At 37.8% G+C, this 5,937-nt stretch overlaps 1 protein-coding gene across 1 annotated transcript in view; it reads left to right on the top strand.

Moving 5' to 3' along the window:
* The first annotated feature begins 3,393 nt into the window (after positions 1-3,393).
* Positions 3,394-5,937, top strand: part of cacna1i (calcium channel, voltage-dependent, T type, alpha 1I subunit) — a 223,517-nt gene continuing 220,973 nt past the window's right edge. The window contains exon 1 of the mRNA XM_015374068.1: positions 3,394-3,910. The gene's annotated coding sequence lies outside the window, so the exon portion shown is untranslated. The remainder of the gene's footprint in view (positions 3,911-5,937) is intronic.

The raw sequence follows: 5,937 nt of genomic DNA, 5'->3' as shown, positions 1-5,937 counted from the left end.
CATGGTTTTCCTGTGCTTGATAGAACAGCGAACTGGCCTTATCTGAAGGATCGAGGGTATTTTCAAGAGAAAGGTGACAGACAACAGTGATAGCTGGTGATCTGAAGCAACGTGGGCTTCAAATAGAACAGTGCCACAGGTTGAGCGCCTTTATACAACACCTCACTTAAGAAGATATCCATGCAAATAAAGCCCAAAGATAGTGATACCTTTCAGAAGCCTGATATATATATATTTGTTGTCTTTAAGATACTGTTTCATTGATTTTATGTTATTTTCTCTTTTTTGAACTATTGATTTTTTTGTCTCCATTGTCTGTCAGCCATTATCCTCAAAATTATAAGAAAAGGCTATATCAAATGGACTGATTTATAAATTACTCACCAAAAAAACCCTGTTCTAGTATACCTGAATGAGATCATTTCTAGGCAATTTAAGAGCAAGATTAAAAGAGAGAGTGATAGAAGCTTTAGTCTAATTGGTGTTAAGAAGAAGGGAAAGGGAAGCAGCATTGTTAAGAAGTTCCAGTCAGTCAAAACAATGAAAGGAGCCTCTATCCAGTCAATAAGAGGGAGGAAGGAAACACTATTGACAGGTTAGGTGTCAGTCACAACTCACTGGAGAGACCCAGACAAAGGATAACACACCAACTTTGGCTCCATCATTATTATCTACAGTTAACCACCTAGCAAATCATGTTCATTGTGCCACACACTCAGAGGATCATACTTGGTATCGTATATTTTAACTCAAGAACAATATAATCATAACAGATAAAGAGTTGGTAAAAAGATGTTCTAAAATCTTACACCTTTTTGGTATCTTTGGTTTGAGTTTTTGTAGTATTTTTGCTTTTACTAATTTCATAGCATATAATATCTTAAAAGGATATTCTCCTAAAATCTGTTAAAAACTCCCCTTTTTACGCTCAGGCAGTACAAGTAATAAAGACAGAAACTTGAGAAACCCTGCTGGTATAGTACTGAAGCGAAGGAAAAGTTAGGACCTTTGTGTCATGGTTTTGGTTCTGTTTCAGTTTTATCTTTGAGTTTTCAATGGTTTTATTTCCATTTTCTATTATTCTAGTCATTTTTATTGTATTTGAGTTCTTAGGTATTTCATGTTTGCCCTCTGTTGCCATCTTGTGTCAGTTCTCCTTTCCTTCAGCTCCCTTCTTAACTCCTCTGTCCACACCTGCTCCAAATCTCCATCTCAAGTCTTCCGTAAGTGCGGAGCCCATTCCCCCCCGTCCTACCCCCTCTGCTGGCTGGCGCTTTGGCTCGCCGGTGTACTGGTGGTGCTCGGTGTTTGGGGGTGGATGCCCCGGTGTCGGGTGGTGCTGGCGGAGCCCGTGTACTTGTCCCCTTGCTCCTGGGGGCTTCGGCATTGGGGAATTTCCTAGGGGCCGTCTCTCCTCCTACCTTGGTGGGGGGTCAGATTTCCTTGGTTTGCCCCTCCTGGTCGCTTTTGCTCTTGGGATTCCTTTGGACGTCTTGGACTTTGGGTTCTCTGGCGCTCACCTCGGTGATCTGGGGGGGATAAACTATACATGCACAAGTGCGCTCTCACAAACAACTACAGGTGCTTTGGTTCTAGGTACTTAGAGATTCACTTCCATACAGAAAGCCCATATTCTTATCTTCAGCTACCACAGTGTACATGTCAGATTAAATAATACTATTTATACTTCAGCGATAGAATCAAGGTGTTACTTTATTGTATGTCTTTTACTATATCTGTTGGTTGTGCTGTTCTTTTTTACGTCTCTCTTTGCAGGTGATGAAGCAGACTGAAGACATTTTATCATTGTCTCCCTTTTATCGCCTCTTTCTTTTATCTTTTCTCCTTTTTTCTGTTTTTCATTTCCTGTAATACTTACAGTGCAGTGTCCATATAATCTGCAATACTCCCTGCATGTATTATAATGAAACAATTCATATGCAAAAATCAAGCGGAACGCTATGGCGATAGCAGTACTGCTCCACTTGTGAAAGCAAAATCTGTCGTGCTCTCTTTTTGGCAATCAAGACAATTATTCTTATTTCCACATTACCAGACAGGACACTGTTAAAAAAATAAAAATCGGTCTTTGTTTCTGTCTCCCATATATACACCTCCTGCTTAGTCACTGTTTGTTGGTTCATCGTCATTATTCATTTATCCTTTATGTAAGATTTTCTGAATTTCAGTATTTTGTTGGATTTTGTGGATTTGTGTTTGTGGATTTTTGCTTCTGTTGCCCTTTTTGGATTATTAAATCTGCAAAAAAAACTACCTTCAGCTTCAGTCTGCAATTTGGTCCTCTCAAACCTTCAACCAATCTGACACTTTTGGGAAGTTGAGTTCCTTTCCTCATTATCTGTCTGTCCTTGTCTACAAGTATAATTACCCCAACTAAGTCAGATCAATTAGCTTTTGGAAAGCCAGCAACCAAGGGATCCAAACGAATCATTAATAGAGAATAAACATCTCTAAAATGTATTATGACCTCTGTGGGACCCATAAGTATCCAAAGCTCTCACTATCAGTTATCATTTTCCTTGAAGTTGTAAACCCCCTATATTTCCATGCTGAATAAACTCTCAAAATGCACAAATTATTAACTTGTGTATTAGCTTCTGTTCCTCCTTTCCTCACTTGTGCGCGACACAGGGCCACGCGCGCACACGCTCTTTGTGCTTCCTTCTGCGTTCCCGCTTGCCGTTTAAATATTAATTTGCTGCACCTCAAAGGGCCTTTTACTTTCCACCCCACCTGTATCCAAGGACAGATAAACCAGCACATAGACTATGGGAATAAAATTAATGTTTGTAAATTGCATATGTTAATTGTTTATCTAATGCATCTAAAATCGCACCTTATAGTTTAAACCTTTTATAATAAAATATGAACAGCAGTGTGCAGCTCAGAGGCGTCTTTCAGCTGAAATCACCCACAGAGCGCGTCCCTGCTTTGTACTACGCACTGTTAACGATTGCTGGTAAAGTCCTGCGCTTTGAAACATGCGCTGGATTCACATAAAATAATGGCAACAGGCGGGTGAGATATTTGGTATAGGCTGCGTTCTGGAGCCAAAGGCTGTACTCGTTTTGTAGCTCTCTTTTTTTTTTTTTTTTTTTCATTTTGGGCGTCTCTATTGAGGAATTCCCCGAGTTTGCATGGACTAGTCCAGCAGAGATGCACGTTCAAGCCAACTGTCGGCGAGAAGCTGCGTTTTCTCTGCACCACAGAGCAAAGATGGGGATCGTTTGGATCGTGTTATTGAAGTTGGTGTAAACGCAAACATCCATACAAGGAGGAGCACTTTTTTGTGACGTCTTGATTTTAATTGTTCTGCTTTATTTATTTATTTTTATTTTTCAATGTTGTGTTACAACAACACACATCCTTCCCCCTAAGACGCATGTTTACTCTGCCCTCACCGAAGCGCAGCGCGCCTGCCTGCGCGGATGGAGCTCTCCCTTTTCAACTTGGATACAGTTCTATTCTTCACTCTTACCAATTAAGTTTGGGCGATTGCAGGTGCTGAAAGCAGACAGAGGGAAGAAGGGAACTGGAGGAAGAAATGCGGTGACCAAATGCGCACCGCCGTTTAATGCGCGCCAGCGTCCGATTATTTACCACCTTACACCTCCGTCTAATTATACACTGTTATGTAACAAATTTCTTTGCTAAATGACGATATGATCATCTGAAGTACTTTTTGATTACTGTGAATTCGGTCGGATATTGGGCATTTGGTTCAAAAAGACGCGTTTGGAATATCGAGCCTCTCCAGGGGAGACGCAGCGCAGTCACCGGAGTTACAGGGAGCCGGGGGAGAGGAATTTGGAAAGTGGCGCTCACGTTTGAGGATTACCAAGCCTTTTTATTCTGCATAACACAGACGTCCAATTTGATGTCTGAAAAGGTAAGAGAAATCAACACGCATGTTTTGATGCCCTGTTGCGTTTGTTTTAGTTGCATCAGAAAGAAGATATAACATTTAAAACATGCTTGTGTAAATCAACACATCAATGATTATAAAGAAAAATAGCTCAGATCAATATGGGTATGGATGTCTTGCTTATAACAGAGGCATTACATTTTTGGGGACATTACATCAATTTCAAAACAGGGTGACTTTTTTTTAACTGAAAAAGGCAAAGATGTTGGTAATAAAGTAATAAAAGGAAAGTTTGAAAATTAAGACCCAAATGAATAACGAATCATAATGTCCTCATAACCACCCCAACCCCCCACCCCCACACACACCCATTTCGCCCTATTTCTTTCACTTTCAAGAAGGCCACATGTAACGCATGGCGTCCAAGTTCTAATGTGGATTTTAGAAAAGACAAATTGTAACTACTTTCAAATATACTTTTTCAATATAATAGCTCGCTGACAAAGCGCAAATTATGCTCTTTTTATTTTACCAATGCTGTGGGTCAGGGGGTCCAACCTATGTCGAGTAATTATATAACAAATGAGAAACCTTTAAATATGTACGGTTATTTTGTGTATGTGTTGAAAACCATTTGTTAACTGATTGTCAAAAAAAAAAAAAAAAAAAAAAAAAAAAATCTACCTGTTCGAATCTGCTTCGGTTATCTCATAAAAAGTTTAATCTCCAGGCACCAGGAGGCGCTCTTTCAGCTGACATTTTGTTTCCTATTATTAAATATATTAAATATACTGAAGTTTACTGAAGGCAAAAAGTAATGTGGTAAAAAAAAAAAAAAAGCCTACTGCTCATGTGATATAGCATTTTCCTTGGTAAAAAAAAACTTGTTGTGGTAGTTTTTTAAGGATATATTATATAAATCTTAAGTGCAGGGGCGGATCTAGGATTCTAGGAGATCAGGGGCTTAGCCCTGAGGGTGAAGATAAGAGGGTAGACTTTCAGGTAAATCCAGTTCTAATGTAAAATATGACAGATTACTGGATTAAGGACATTTTTTTAGTATACGACAAGCTATCAAACATAATTTTTTTTAGAATTTGCACACAGTTGCTCTTTATTTCCCAAATATATAGGAGGAGGAGAGAATGGATATTTCAGCTGCCTGAAATAATCAGTCCCCCCTCCATAACATGGGAAGAAATTAATTCAACTGTAAGTTTTTAACTGTGTTTATTCCTCTCTTCATCAACAACAATTCCTCTGGATTTGGTGACATTTGATTATTATTTGCCAAAGTTATGAGAGGAAAATCAAATATTTTAGCCACATGATATAATCCATTCCCCATAACATGGGAAAAAAAATAAACAAATCCTGCGAATGTTTAAACTGTCATTATTTTTGCTATATTATGCTTGAAACATTTATTATTATGTTATATTTTGAAATCCAAAATAATTAAAATAAATATGACTTGATGATCTTTATGAAATGTATTTTCGGTTCTCAATTCAAAATGTCTGGAGTCACATTGCTCCAGACATTTTGAATTGAGAAAGCTTTCTGGATGGAAAGCAAAATATCTTCAAACTTGGAAAACAAAGTCCAGTGGTTTTAGTTTGAATTTTTTATTTTTTTGGAATATTTGTAAATTGTTAGATAAACATTTAAACAGAAAATACATTTCATAAAGAGCATCAAAGGGGGAACGGATTATATCAGGTGGCTAAAATATATGATTTCCCTCTCATAACTCTGGTAAATATGGAACAAATATTACCAAATCTACAGGATTTGTTATAATAATAATAATAATAATGAATTTTATTTATAATGCACTTTACATTTGACTTCAAATCTCAAAGTGCTACATAAAAAAAAAAAAAAAAATTGTTGTTGATGAAGAGAGGAATAAACACAGTTAAAGATTTGCAGGTTAATTAATTTCTTCCCATATTATGGAGGGGGAACAGATTATTTCAGGCAGCTGAAATATACATTCACTCCTCTCCTCGTCCCACATCTTTGGGAAATAAAGAACAACTGTTTCC

The sequence above is a fragment of the Cyprinodon variegatus genome, unplaced genomic scaffold, assembly GCF_000732505.1.
Source record: "Cyprinodon variegatus isolate N-32 unplaced genomic scaffold, C_variegatus-1.0 Scaffold96, whole genome shotgun sequence".
NCBI lineage: Eukaryota > Metazoa > Chordata > Actinopteri > Cyprinodontiformes > Cyprinodontidae > Cyprinodon > Cyprinodon variegatus.
The sequence above is the reverse complement of the archived record's forward strand: the minus strand, read 5'-3'. Positions and strand labels throughout refer to the sequence as shown.